Below are 16,081 nucleotides of genomic sequence, written 5' to 3'. Positions count from 1 at the left end.
CTGATTGTACCACCTGGCTGCTACTCCCACTAAACTATCTTGAAAACAATGGATCAACAGCTGATCATTGTTTACATACCCTGTCATTCTTCTGCAGAACATTGTGACGTGAGCCTCCGGGTAGGTAGTACCATTGTACTTCTCAAACTCCGGCATTTTGAATTTGTGAGGCAGCACTAGGTTTGGGACTAGACTTAAATCTTTGGCATCAATCCCATGATGATTTCCAGTACCTTCTAAAGACTTGAATTTTTCTTCTAGCCATCTGCAGCGATCTTCCAATTGTTTCGCGGATTCAGTGGCCATTCTTTCCTTCTCCATCAAATCTAAATCAGGAGTGATAGGGTTGATCGAGCTATCAGCCAAATTTTTTTCCATCCCAGATGGGAAATTTACAGGGATTCCAGCATCCATTGGCCCATGTTGAGGCCTCACGGTGACAGATGGCCTTCTAAGAGGTGCCTCAGTTTGCAATGGCACATGAGGCGGAGTAAAACCTGGAGGAGGACCCTCATTTTCCTCTTCAGCGATGGCCATAAGAGCATTTCCCTTATCAGTGGCCCTCAATAGCTGAGCCATTTCGGCCATCATGTTCCTCTGAGCTTCCAACATTTGCTCCCTCATCTCATTCTGCATTTTGGCCAACTGCTCTTGCAACTGGTCTTGCATATCCTTTTGCAATTGTTCAAACCTTTGATCCATGTTCTTAGTTTTAGTGCGAGTGCCGTAAGGATGTGTGATTTCCAGATTTTCTTTTCTACCTTTATAAAGAAACTTTAACTAATTAGGGTCTTTCTATAACCTTGAATGCATATAATATGATGTAATGCTATGAGATGCAAATGCATGAATGCAATAAGAGTATCGATTCTGGTTCAACTTCATTTAGAAAGCTTTATTTAGAAAAAGAATGTCTTTACATATAAGAGGATTACAAATACGCTTTTTCCCTAATGCCCAAAGTTTTAACTCTATCTAACAAAAGGGCTAACTCTCGTCCTATGTCTGACGACGATTCATACATCAAACTCAATACATCAGCTCGTATTGCTAAGTCTCGTACATATTCAGCAACCTCTCGAATCTGGGCTATGGCTTCACCAATGACATAATCCCTCTCTCTGACCTGCCCTCTAGACTGATGAAACTCTTCCTTTAGATAATCTTCTTGTGCCTCGAGCTGCTCGATCTGAAGTTCACCATCATGTAACGCCACTTCCAAATCTTCCACCTTATTTTTTAATTCCCGTAACTCGACCGTAGAATCATGGTTTTGATGCCAACGGAGAGATCTTCCAAGCTCAGCTACCTTGGACTTCAACCCTTTATTTTCTTCCTCCAATGCCAAATTCTACGACTGCATCTCCTGATACTTCCTTTCCCAATACTAAGCTCTAACTTTTTCTTCTTGGATCTCTTTCTGCAGCTGGTCTGAAGCCCTTCCTACTCTTGCTCTCTTCAAGGATATTTGTGCCTTTTTGTAATGTTCCTTCAAATTATCTCGATCTTCCTCTTTTCTTTTCTCTCTTTCTCGATCTCCATCTTTTGAACATCAACATCTAGGCTCAAATACATCTTTTCCTCTTCGATCTTCTCTATTCTCTTCTCGAGCTCCAAATTCTTTCTCTCGAACTCTTGTTTCACAATTTCCAACTCCGAGGGCATCACTTGCAAATATTCCTCCATCGGTCGAACTTCTTCTCCACTTGGCTTGGGGATGTTATCGTCAATCCTTCTACTTCTCCATTCAATATATTCTGGAGTCGTAGCAGGGCTAATAGCTACTCCCTTCAGCCGACAAGTCTTGTTCCAAGCACTAGAGATCTCACTGACTTTCTTCTTGTAGTCGGCTCCTCTATACATGAACTCACTTTGAGCCAACCCATGGGTTGCTGGCATGAACTGCCTCAAACTGAATTGCCTCAACACAAGCAAAGGGGCATAACCAATAGCTCCCCAAACTCCCAACAGAGAGACCCAATGAAACTGTCGCATCGGTAAAAAATCTCACCAGGAATCATCCACGGAGCCCTCCACTCAACATCCTTTGACTGAAGATTCTGAAGCAGCGCCATCCAATTCTCCTTTGGAACCTCAACTCTCTTTGTTGAAGCTACTATGTCCTTCAAGGGCGAGTAATCTTCAAAGAAAACCCGACAGACAACCTTATCTATCAATCTAAAATGACTGTAGAACCAAGCTAAAAGCAACTGAGCATAACCAACAAACCTGTCTGCACCAGCCTTCCTACATGCACCTAAAGACCTAAACGTCTCCGCTAGAATCGCAGGAACGGGAGTAACTCTCTTACTGAGTCGATGAAAAAGATCCGTGGTTGCCTCATCCACATATCCCAAAGCCTTAGGGAAAATCATCAATCCATACAAACTTAGAGCAAAAACATCTACATTCTTCGTCTCATCAGGGTGTGACAAAATCAGAGCTTTCAAAGCGTCCCGTGAAATGCATTTGTACTCACCCTTTTCTTTGATTCTGGCCATGATCCACTGCTCGCTCATCCCCGTAATAGTCATTAATTTCTTCCAAAAGGCAGGGACACAAGCAGCTCGAGAATAGATCCTATCACTCTGAAACTTAGGGAAACGAAGTAAAGCCGTGTACTCCTCCACGGTAGGTACCAGGTCTACTTCCCCAAAAGTGAAACAACAATATGCTGGGTTCCAAAACTGTGCAAGGGCTCGGAAAAAATGCTCGTCTACCTGAACATCAAGCAAGTAAGGTAAGTCTCTGTAATTACCGTAGAATAAATGTTCAGTCTCGTTGTCCCACTAATCCCAAATCTCCTTAAGCTCTTGGAGATTATTCTGCGTGATGCTGATGCGAGTGTAATCTGGTAGCTCCGACACATATCCAACAGCTACACTATCTCCCTTTTCTAGTTGAGTTTGTTCAGACCATCTATGGACATTGGCGTTGCCCTCCACTCTATCAAGAAGTCCGTTCTCCATAATAAAACTCTCTATATTAGAAACTGACCGTGAATCGATACCTTTGTAATGCAAAATGACATGCAAACAAAAGAAAAAGAAAAGTCAGTACCGCATGATATCAATAAATCTCAATAGTAACTTATAAGGTAATATCTAAAGTTTAATATCTAACTAAACTGGGTTCTTACGGTTTTCTATATGAGGCCAGTTCTAAAGTTTGAGGTACCCGAACCAGCAGATTCCTCGATTCTCACCCATTATAGGCTCATTTGAAACGAGTTCAGTTCGGGGGAATACATTTCCCTATGGCTGCATGGAGATGAAAATCTCACGAAACCATAGGTACAGATGTATCCCGAAAGTGATCCACTATCCTACACGGAGGCGAAAACTTCACGAAGGCATAGTTTCTCACTCCCACTTAAGGGTGTGACCACAACGGTCATGCAAATGCTATGCGTATCAGAATATAACAACACATGCAATAATACAAACACATGTAATGCAAAGAGGATTAAATTTTAAATTTTTAAATTTTTGACATTAAGACAAGAGATGATCAATTACACGGCTTAACTCTCTTATTGGTCCCCAGCAGAGTCCCCAAGCTGTCGAAACCATTTTCAAATCAAGTTTTGGAAAATAGGAATCGATTTAAAAAAACGAAAACGGGAGTCGCCACCAATCTTTTTAGGTGTGATTAGATCACCTTTAAAAAATTTTATTTTAAAATCATTAGTTTTGGTCCACGAAATAAAAGAACGGGTTTGGGAGTCGGTTACGTACGAGGAAGGATTAGCACCCTCGTAACGCCCAAAAATTGGTACCTAATTGATTATCAAATGTCTTTAATGTCGGAAATTTAAAAATTTTAAGATGTAATCCTTTTTAAAATATTTTATTTTTGAAAATTTGGGTTCACTTGTATCAAAGTATTGACACTAAGTTAGCCTTTTTATCTCGAAACGACAAAATGCTACATCCAGTAAGTTAGGACATATCGCTTTGCAGTTCCAAGACAGTCACTTACATTTTGAAAACCTTTAAAAACTTAGAAGGGTACTTGACTATTCGAACTTAACGAGAAAAATCGCAACCCAGTAAGTTAGGGCACTACTTTTTCGAAATTTCCAAACACCAAGCATTGCCTTTATTTTTATTTTTTTGAAAACTTTGGGGCCTTATTTTTTTAAAAGATGCGTGAGGAATTGTATTGCACTATAAATCATACATAGTAACATATTATTGTAGTAAATAAATAATACGTGCATTTAAACAAAATGATGGCAAAGATATAAAGAACATGAATTAGATTCATACATATAAAATAGCAAATATTAATAATATGCATACAAAGATATATATAGCATGTATTGAGAATGAATAAACAAAATATACAAACATACAAGGTAATAATAAAATAATGCACGATATATATAAGAAAGCAATAATTAAATAATGTATGACATACAAAAGAGCAATATAATATCATTGTATATGTTCATGAAATGTAATATCAAATAATAAATATAAAATAACGCATGATATATGCAATATAAAAAAATGGAATAAATTATTGTCAACAAAGTATACACATAACACAAATAAAGACCTAAATTTTAATAATAATTTTAAAATAGTATTTGCTATATAATATATAAAATATAATAACAAAATATTTATAAGAGAATAATAATTATATAAAAATATATAAAATAAAAGTAGGTAAAAGGATTTATAAAATAATACATAACATAAAACATCATTTTAAAATAAAATAATACATAATTAATAATTTAATATATATAATATGAGTTTAAAATGTAATTTAATAATAATTTACAAATTTTAAATAATATATATATACAATATAAACATAAATAATATAATTGGTAATATGTAATATACATAACATATATATAAAAATAATAAGTAATATAAAAATAATACATAATAAATATTGTATAATAAAAATATATGGGAAATAATATAATAAATATAGCATAAGATAATGAAAGTTTATATGTAAAAATAATATGTATAAATAAATATATAATATATGAAAAATATAATAATACATATAAAAATAATAATTTTGAGAAAATTAATATATAAATTATAATACATATAAAAATAACACTTATAAAATAATCTTATAGAAGTAAAATTAAAATAAAACAAATAATAAAATATATATAGAGAGAGTAATAAAATAAATATAGGACTAAATTTGGAGTTTAGCAAAATTACTGGGCAAATTTTGAAAGGAATAAAAATTGAAATCAGGCCCTACTTAAAACGTGCGCAAAATTAGAGGGACTCACTGAGCAAATTGCACTATTTTCTAAAACGGCGACGTTTTCCAGAATACAATTTAATAGCCATCGAGACTAAATTAAAATTAAAATAAAATAATAGGCCAAATCATAAATAGAGTAAAGCTTAATTGTAAACACAAAAAGGGAAGAAGGATCGATTGGGTAATTAACCCAATTCTCAAAAATGCGCGGATCCTTCCCGGGTAATCGGGTCAACGCGCGGATCCTACTTGTTTAAAACGACACCGTATGATCTAGGCTATATAAGCTACTTTTAAAGCTTAAAAATCATTTTTGTTACTCTGTTTTAAAAAACTAAAAAAAACTCTGCAAAGAGGAAGGGAAAGGTTCTCCGGCTTTGGCCTCCGGCCACCGGGCGCAGATTCGCCCACGCTACTCACGTCTTGCTATTCGCGGTGGTCTGAAGGTTTAAAAACCTTCGTCCTTCCACAGGTAACCTTTTTCCCTTTAGCTCCTTACTTGTATATGTTGGAATAATTCATATATGTTTAAAATAAAGCATGAGATGCGATTAAATCACCTGTTGAGACTGTTGGTAGTTTGGATAACTGTGGGTATTTTTTATTCCGTAAAAAGAAGGGCCTTTACAATCGCTTTTGATTCGGGCTTTTATAGCGATCGTTACCATTACAAATTTGGTATGAAAATCATCTGTTTCTTGCCTTGTTTTGTCTGTCTTTGTTTCCTTTTGTTTGCAGGTAATCCACGAGAATCTCGCTCAATCACTGGAGTCTGCGCGCTGATGGAGCCAACGCCGGATTTTGGCATGTCTTGCGCGTTGATGGTGCCAACGCCGGATTTTGGCGTGTCTTGCGTGTTGATGGTGGCGCAATGTATGCTTGGTGGCGACGATTGAGATGGCAACGTCGTTTGAAGTGCCCGAAGCCTCTAAAAACTCCTTGCGGCAAGAGGAGAGGGCTAGGGTTTCTAACCCTGGCTGAATGCTTCTAATTTTTGGGCCTCTGAGATTTTGGGTCAATTGGGCCATTTTAATTCTGGACTAGGTAGTTTAATTGAGTCTTGGTCTGTAATGTAACGGGTTGGGTTGTAACAGTGGGCCTGCTGGTTTTTAACATTTGTAAAAGGACTGTAAAGACTTTTTTTTTATTATTTTGGATATATTGGACTATGCCTTGGCTTCCAATGGGCTGGGAAAAATTGAGGTATTACAGTTACTTTTGAGGTTTATCATTAAACCAAAAAAATTCAAAGTGGAAATTAGCCCTTTTGAAAGCCTAGTGGACTGGGGCATGATGGTATTTTTAAAAATAATGTTATGTTATAATTAAATTATTATGTTTTATATCTTAAAATAATTAAAAGAAACAAAGCCACTATTTTTGTTTCTATTCAACATCTCTTTCACGAAACTAAGGCTCCATTTGTTTTCCAGTAAAATATTTTTCAGAAAATAATTTCTGGAAAATGATTTACTTTTCTGAAAATGATTTACTTTTCTGCTGTTTGGATGAATCTGTGTAAAATATTTTCGTTGTTTGGCATATTTCTGAAAATATTTCATAAAAGTCGCTTTTAAATTAAACAAATATATATTTAAGAATTTATTATCTTTTCATTGTTTAATTGAGTTTATTATATATATATATATATATATATTAATAATAATAAATTTATATTTTAAATTGTTTTTACATATATTGCAATAATTTATTAGATGTATATAATAAGACTGTTTTGTTTGTTTCACTTGAAAACCCAAATATGATATAACACACTCATTTGATATGAATATGTTTGGATCATACAAGAATTTCTATACACTATCAATCAATTAATTACAACTTGTTTAACATCCAGCCATAAAATGTTTGGAAATTTCTTTTCTTGATTACATATAATAAGCTTAACCTTCTTTAAAATGGTTGTGAACTCAAAAGGACAAAATTGAAGATTATGGAAGACGCAAAGCACACCGACTACAAAAACCAACCAAGTAACTTTAACCATTGATTTTCTAACACACTTGGACAAGGTTTTGTTACCCAAGGACGTAAGGTTCAAAAAGTGTTATCCAAGGATTTGGATCATACTGCATTACATCAGCCGCTTGTTCAAACTCTTCTCTTAGAACTTTAATGCTGAACTTGTCCACCACTCAACCAAGGTCATGAGATACCACAAATGGATCCTCTATGCAGATTAAATGACGATTATTGCCAATTCTTCTTGTCCAGACTTTTTCTCCCTTACTGCACAAATGGAGTCATCAAATTAAAAACGTTTTGGTTTTGTAGAATTCATTTAGTTTATCCCCACCTACAACTATTTAGTCCTCGGTTTATGCAAAACCAAATATAGCATCTATTGATCATTTGTAAATTACAAGACATTTTAAAAGAGTGCACTCATATTTCTCCCTGCTAATAACTTACTACAGTAAATGGGATCTGTTAATAAAATAATTCATTCACAACAAGATGCAACTAATACCCAAAGAAGGTATTTAAAACGAAGCCAGATACATGCATCTTAACTTGTACTTATAAGTTTAGAAACCATGAAAAAAACATTTTATATTTTCACCTCAAACTTTATTAGCATTCCTCAAAGATAATAGTTTGCATCTCACCTGATCAAGCTTCTTGTGCGTACATATATTACTAAATTTGCATAATCATGAGTATATGCCCAATAGTTAAAGAATGCCCACACCAACAATGTCGTAGCAAAGGTAGGGAAAAATCCAAATACTAATTAAAAACAAAAATTGATATGGGAAGCAAAAAGCATACACACCTACAAGCATGGAAGGATAGCAGGTCTACGTTGCTGTAAGAAATGAATGCACATCAAAACATACCTGCAAAAAAAATACTAGTTAAAATAATAATTAATAAAAATAAATATTAATAAAAATAAATAAATAACTAACAAGAACAGGTGACTTTATAGCTGCAAGTTAAATTAAGCAATACCTGAAATGTGTCCTACCCTATCTCTAGATACATGAATCCTACCTAAATTGGCATCATCACAGCTTATACTTTTATCTATGTTTTTATTCATTTCAAAGCAAACCAAATAGACTAACCACAAACACCATTGAAATATGCTGCTCAGGAATGATGTTGCTAGCTATAGGAATAGCATTATAGTTGCAAACAACTCACGCACAGCTAGATAGAGTTCTTTGGTAAGTTGCATTCACTCCGCTGGACTTGGCCCAGTGTTTCATAATAAAAGCCAACTGTCGTAATCTTACATCGATCTTTGCATAATCTCGTAGAAGCCTTGTATTTACTATAGCAAAAACATTGTTTACGCATATGTCACAGGAAATTCCAATCACTGGATTCATAAGCTTTACTATGGGGATCTTAGCACGAGTCAGTGCCTGTACATGAGGCCAACAACAAGTTATACTCAATTTTATTGTAAAGTTTAACCATAAACAGTCTAAGCTTCAATTGCAATATTCTCCATACATATTATGAGTCTAAACTTCAAGTGCAAATTCTCTATACAGATTATGAAAGCATATCAGCTGGAAGTGACAACAAAAAGTAAGAAAGTTCAATGGAAACAGAAGGAGGGGGGCTCAAAACCCGCAACTTCTCAAACTAATATAAATCAGATGATGTATCTTAAGGGTTGTAAAATAGAGACTACTTAAGGGGAATGTACTAATCAAATTTCGGCAGAAGATTTTCGCATATTAAATTATCATCCACAAAGGCAAACAAAAAAGAATGCATTTATTGCCACTTGTAATCAACCTATCAAGATTACAAACCTGCAGAGTGCACAAATTGTAATCATGGCTCATTAACATTGGCCTATTTAAAAGTAAAAAAATAAAAAACCAAAGTCCTAAGAAGCAGCTATGAATAAATAGAACAAATCACTTGAAACAAAGCGAATTCAGAAAATTGCCATCTAAAATAAAAAAAAAAAACTAAAAATTTAAGCAAACATTATATATCAATTTCAAAGAAAAAAATTATCGCTACACCACATATGTAGTTTATTACAATGAATTAGAACCCAATTAAACCTTCTCTTTACCCCTATTTCATTGATCAGCCAACTGACAACGAAAAGAATAATAGTAATCATCAATTGAATGCCAAAATAAGGGAACTTCCCAACCAAATAAAAAGAAAAGAAAAATACCTGCGTGAGTGATTTGGTTTTAGAAAATTGATGGAGGTGGGAGAATAAGAGAGTCATGGTGAGGCTCTCACAATTGCAATAATCCTTCCACTCGTTGCATAATTACTGTCCAAATCAAATACCCATAATCAATACTTTATCACTCTGTCCTTAACATTAACAAAATATAAACAGATAAAAGAGTACCGAAGAAGAGAGAAAGAGGTGAAAGCAGCCATAGATTTTTGGGCTGATATAATTTTCTGCTTCTCCCAAGTTAATGATGGATATCATTTTTCGGAAATCATCTAATAAAATTCTAGGGAACTGCCCAAATTATCGGTTAAAATGAGCATAAAGAAGATACCATACCTTAAGCCAAGATCCTGCGAAGAGGAAGATTTGAGCGAAATGAAACAGCAGCCCTGAGAAGAGAAGATTTACGACGGACACAACTTAGGAAAAACGAAAATAAAAGATGAAGAACAGAAGAAGTAGAAGAAGAAAAGTTACCTGGATGAAGAAGAAGGAAGATGAAGAACTGTTAGGAAAGATCGGTAAGAGTTGGAAAATGTCTTACAGAAAAAAATCGGTAAGACATTTTCCTTAAAAGCATAGACATTTTACCCGTGTTTTTGAAAACATTTTCCATATGTAAAATGTTTTCAGTCAAACAAGCAGCGTAAAACTAGTAAAATATTTTCCGAAAATTGTTTTCCTGGTAAACAAACGGACCCTAAGTGAAGGAAAAAAAAGATTTGGAAGCTTCAACTTTAATCTTTTGCATGGTAAGCATTTCAAAGCCCGTATTTCATAAATTTTATGTTTTTGAGATCGTTGTAGTTCGATTTAGCTAATCTGAGTGTTATTTTTCAAAACTATTATAAAATGTTGTCATTGATGAATGCTTAAAGTTTTGGTGTTAAAATGTTAGGTTTTAAGCTTAAAAATGAAAATGATTAGTTTGTAAAGTTTAAATGTTAGTTTTTGAATATATGGCCTAATTAGTTTTTGAATATATGGACTAAAGTATGAAAAATTCAAAATTGATATTAAATTTTGTAATTATAGATGATAGAGGACTAAGGAATGATGTAATTGAAATTAGATTGTAAATTGAAGCTTTAATTTGAAAGATATAGCTATTTTGGTTTTAGGGACTAAATTGAATAGATATATAATATCAAATGGATGTGAAATTGTTATACAAATGGATGATATGTACATGATGATGTTAGACTATTTAAAAGGTATAAAGATTTCTATTGAAATATAAAATGTGTATACAATTATAGAGATTTAAATTGTACAAGTACAGAATAAGTCCCACAAGAATTTAGTAACCAATTAAAATACGAAATGGCAAGCCAATAAGGTTCAAAAAGAAATCAGTTGTTTGATTACTAATCATTCTTTATCGATGGATGAGATCCAATATATGTTGCGGATTCTCAACAGCTTGATTGAACAACATCAAATTATTCTTTATCGATGGTTGAGATCCAACATATATTGCAGATGCTCGAAAGCTTGAGTGAGCAGCATCGAATAAAACTTGTATAGCTAAACCAACTCTATAGCTTGTGAAAATAGACCCAAATGATACAGATCGAGCACTGATCAGGGATTTATTTATCAATGGTTGAGATCTCATATATGTTGTGAATTCTCTACAGATTGAATGAGCAGCATCGAATAACACTTATATGAACAACCCTAACCTACAACTTGTGTGAGCAAATTAGTCTCGTATATTCGAGTTCAATATATTTTAGTTCTCCGAGAAAAAATAGAAAGTGAAATGGAAAATGAAATGGATGAAATGGTGGTACATGAATGAAAATAAATATACATGTAAGTGTTTGCAAATGAGTTATGAAAGGGCTATTACATGTTATGAAATGATTTATTAAACATGTATTTGATTATGTTATAAATTCATGTTATGTAAATGAACCAACCTTTCAATGTACTTGTTAATGTACATGTGAAAGTAACAGGATGCCAAAGGATTCCCATGTTAATCTCATTATGTCTTAATTATTTTAAACTGTTAATTGATCAAGGTAAGTTAAGTAAAATTTTATCTAAACTTACTAAGCATTTGAAATGCTTACTGAAATTTTCCTTCTCTTTTATATAGTTGACTTGTGGAGCATGTAAATCGGATCTCCTAAGAGTTCACACTATCCCTCTATCAACTCGGTAGACTTTTTCTCGATTAAGCTCGGTATTGTGGCATATACATAGGTGATTATATATGTGACATTTTGTGAATGGATGGTTTTGGTTTAAACTTCAGTTAAAGTTTATTTGGGATACTGATGTTTATTTTGCATAAATGTATGTGTTTGCTATATGATAAGCCTTATATGTAAGTCATTATAAATGACAATTTTGAATATAGAAATTAATGTTGTGTATAAGTATGTAATGTATTTGTTTTGGTAAGGCAACAAATTAGATATATGACCATTGTATTACTAAGATGAATGTGAAATGGCAAGGTTAACTATTGGTTGGGATAGTTTAAAAGCATGTGAAGTTGTTTTGGTTTGATTTGGTACCAACTTATGGCATATTAGTTTGAATGATGCAGAAATGGTTAATTGTATTGTTTTGGGATGATTTTTGGTCAGCTTTGTGCAGGTATGGATGTGCAATTATGCACCAAATGGGTTAATGATATAGCTGGCTTAAAATAGGTACCAAATGGCTTAATTTTCACCGAAAACAAAGTTCTCGTCCCAACAACCACATCTCCTCATCGCAACGTCGAATGGACAATATGTGACGCTGTGACATCAGGTGGTTTGACGTCATAACATTGGCTTTGTAATTTTCAAAACTTTACAATTTGGTCTTATTTTATGTATATGTCAATAAAAGAGCTTTCATAAACTTGATTAATACTCAAAATAAATTTTATATAATAATATTTGAGTGGTTATGGCATGATTGAATATTTGAAAGATTCATTTATGATATGTTTAATTTGAAATTTTGAAAATGTTGCAAATTAGTTATAACACCCGATTTTCAATTAACTCGAAAACTTGGAATAATTTGATGACTAAATTGTAATAGACCACAGGTTGGCGGCCTCTATTGGAAGAAATATGAAAGTTAGAAATGGAATTGGACATGGTTAAGATCCATGATTTGGTTAAAAAATAATTAGTTGGTTCTTTTGCCGGAGGGGGGGACAAAATGGTTGTGAATGCATGGTTCTCATGAGGTTGGTAATAGAGCAGGAATAACTATAAATAGTTGGGAAATGGCTTCCCAAGGATGATTTTCTTCCCAAATCTATTTCATTTTCTTTTGTTGTTCATCTTCTTCGGTAGCTTGAAGATGGAATAATAATGGAAGGTTTTGTAGGGAGGAGACTTCATGAAGATGATGATAGAAAAGTAGGAAAACTAGCAAGCTGGTAAGATTCTTAGCCTTTCTGTGTGTGTAAAAATAGGTAAATATGGTTACGGACCTTCAAATCCATTTTAGGGGTTTTGCATGCTTATGAAAGTTTAAGATTTTAAGATGAAGTGCAAGTTTAACCAGTAGATATTTTGTTGTAATGCTTAGCTTTCAGAAGAATGGAAGCTCTGGTGTTCGAGAAAGCTAAATTTTGGAAACGATGAAGCTTCAGGTGAGTTTCTAAACTCCAACCATGGTTGTTCTGATTGATGTTTTCTAAGTATGCCATGCAAAGTATATTCACATGAGTATTCACAGTTTGAATGAAAATATACATGAAGTAGATGTGTACATGATTACATGATAACCATGGGAAAAACCTCTATGGGATAGATAAAGTTAGGAAAAGAAATGGGGAGTGATCCTGTTAGATACTGTCATGGGCGAAGCTCTAGGCCTTATGGAGGGGACACTACGGTGATCAAGCATCAAAGTTAGGTTGTGTAAATGAGGTAATGGGAGGAGGATTAGGGAAATAAGTACCATGGAAAGGTATTTACTGTGACGGCGATATCAATTGGTCTTTTGGGGCAACAACGTGAGTGTAACACCCTAATCCCGAATACGGAGTACTCGAATACTAAGGTGCTACATTAGGTCACCAGAGTAACCCAACAAAATTTTCAAATAATTTTAAACATTGAAATACATTTTATATAAGAGAAAAATACCAATAAAAGTAGTTATACAAAATATGTGGAGCTCCAATATCATCGTATAGCAAAATAGTCAAAATAACAAAAATGATAAATGCGTTACAGACCTACAAAAAAATACAAGTAAGGCCTTAGGAATACAATGCCCACTAATAGATAAGGTATTGTACTCTAAATACGTGATACTAGGAGTCTCTCGTCAATGATGTTCTTTGGACATGAACAAAAGTCTACAAATCTGAACATTAAGACAATTTGAAGGCTGAGCTTTATAGGCTCAGTGGTACACAAGAAATCTACCATACTTCAAGCAATTCATAAATATAAGCATGCAAATCAAATTTATACATAGAAAATGACATTAGTATCGAATAATTAAATCACGAGTCATTAAATCTACATAACCAAATCACTTGCATATCAAACTTGTTAAACTTGTTAGATTGTACATACTACTCAAATAATCTTGTATCCGAATATTCTCGCATCACTCATGGCTGCTAGTCAAATAATCTCAGGTGTCCGTAGGGTTATCTCGAACGCCACTCATGGCCGCTAGTTAGGTTAGAACCCGAAGGCTGAGCGCAAACAAAGCATTAAACATATAATCAAAAAAATACAACCATGACATTTGAGTCTCATACTCGTTTCAACATGTAACGCTCCGATTTTTGGGCCTGGAAGTAATGGGCCTTAAGTTTGGGTTCGGGTAGAAGACGGCCCGAATAATTTGGATGTTATTGTTATTATTATTTTTATTATTACTATTATGTAGGTTTAATGTAGCAATTAAATAAATTACGAAGAGTTATAGTGTGGGAAAAAGGTTCAAGGCTCAGCCTATAGCTTTAGCAAAATTCTTAAATTTTGCCTCTTAAGGGAATCTGGACAGTAGGCTTTATTAATAAATTGGGCTGAGTTTTAGCACAAGCAGGCATCTGGCCAGTGGCTAAGGACGCTAGAAGGGCGTGGGAGGTGCCTGGGTTCAAGGCACGGCGTGCGCAAATGGTTGTTTTTTTTTACAACCAAGGATTGCCGCAAGGAGGCCTTATAAATATCTCGGGAGGGAAGGTGACACAAAAGAGGCACGTGGTCAAGTGGTAAGGAGGTGTTAAGAGTGTGCATGTGGTTAGGGGTTCGAGTCTGGTAAGTAGCGATATTTTGTTTTATTTTTAAACGAACCGGGACTGCTGCAGATAAGTCCTAAAGTTAATTGTGAGTAGATTATATCATGAGAAGAGCTTCAATGTAGTGGCAGCAGCGTGCTAGGCCTACCGAGAGGTTATGAGTTCGATTCCAGGGGAAGGCGAATTCTGTTTTTAAACAGGCCAAAACTGAAGTGGGTTAAAGGTTAAATTTAATTGTGACCATCTATTAGAAAGGAAAAAGTGTGGTGCAGTAGCCAGCAGCTCGAGCGAAGGCGCAAGGGTGCAGGGCGGACGAAGGTCTGGGGTTCAAGCCTCATCTCGCGCACGTAAGGTTGGGATTTTTTTCTGCACGTGTGGGGAAAGAGTTGGGGTCTGATCAGGTCTCTTGGCAGCATGCTGAAGCGGTGCAAGCGGTGGGCTGATCGGTTAGGAGTTTGAATGAAATTCAAACATTGAAGTTGGCCAAAAATCAAGGAGCAATTCGGGGAATTGAAATTTAGGAAGAATTCCTATGCCGATATACATTCATTCGGCCATAGCTAATAAATTCCATATATCTTTGGCTTTTAGGATTTATTTTTTCTTTTTTTCTTTTTAGGTAGGGCGTGCCGTTTTTGACAATTCTTTTCTCTTCTTCTTTTTTCCTCTCTTCATCTATTTTCTCTTCTTCTTCTTTTCCTCTATAGCCGAATCTTTCTACTATTCTACCCAACTCCACTTCCTTACCATTTGTTTCTAAGCCTTATACCCGATTGCCATAAAAGCCAAAATCTCGAAAGCCTGTTTTTTCTTCTGTGCCGATTTCTCCTAGCCAAACACTCTGATTCTTCTTCATCTTTTTGGCCGATTCTATCATCATCTGAACCCCAAAGTCCTATCGACAAAACCACTGCAACTCTCATATTTCATCCTTCTCTTCACTATTTCAAAAAAAAGCCGAAAACCTCATAGTCTTAGGGGCATAGCCGAATCTTTGGACCTTTAAAGATTGGATTTCTGCTAACATTTGAGGGGTTAGATCTGTATCAGAATCGAATAGGAACTAAATTGGAATTGTTGACTAAAGGAACCGATGGTATGTTTTCGAACCTATTCTTTATTTCGGGTTTTAGAAAAGTCGAAACCCCTAAAGGCTTAGGGAGGCTATCAATTGGGCCCTATGGCTCTTAGGGTTGTGACAATTTTTTTATTGTGATGATAGTGTGATCTAGAGGCTGCTAATTGGAGGCTTGGACAAGTGGAACGACTAGATCTAAACCTAGTCGCTAGATTCGGGAAAAGGTAGGATCTCTAGTGCCTAAAGTGTTGATGGTCGACTTTTGGGTAAGGAGTTTTGTATACAAGTTGTTATGGATTCATAGTTAACGTATTGGTAACTGACTATAGGCAACTGGTGT

At 34.8% G+C, this 16,081-nt stretch overlaps 1 pseudogene; it reads right to left on the bottom strand.

Moving 5' to 3' along the window:
- Nucleotides 1-6,983: 6,983 nt before the first annotated feature.
- Nucleotides 6,984-10,034, bottom strand: LOC128281371 (UTP:RNA uridylyltransferase 1-like; annotated as a pseudogene).
- Nucleotides 10,035-16,081: the final 6,047 nt, after the last annotated feature.

This window comes from Gossypium arboreum, chromosome 10 (genome assembly GCF_025698485.1).
Source record: "Gossypium arboreum isolate Shixiya-1 chromosome 10, ASM2569848v2, whole genome shotgun sequence".
NCBI lineage: Eukaryota > Viridiplantae > Streptophyta > Magnoliopsida > Malvales > Malvaceae > Gossypium > Gossypium arboreum.
Note: the sequence above shows the minus strand (reverse complement) of the source record. Positions and strands in the feature narration are given on the sequence as shown.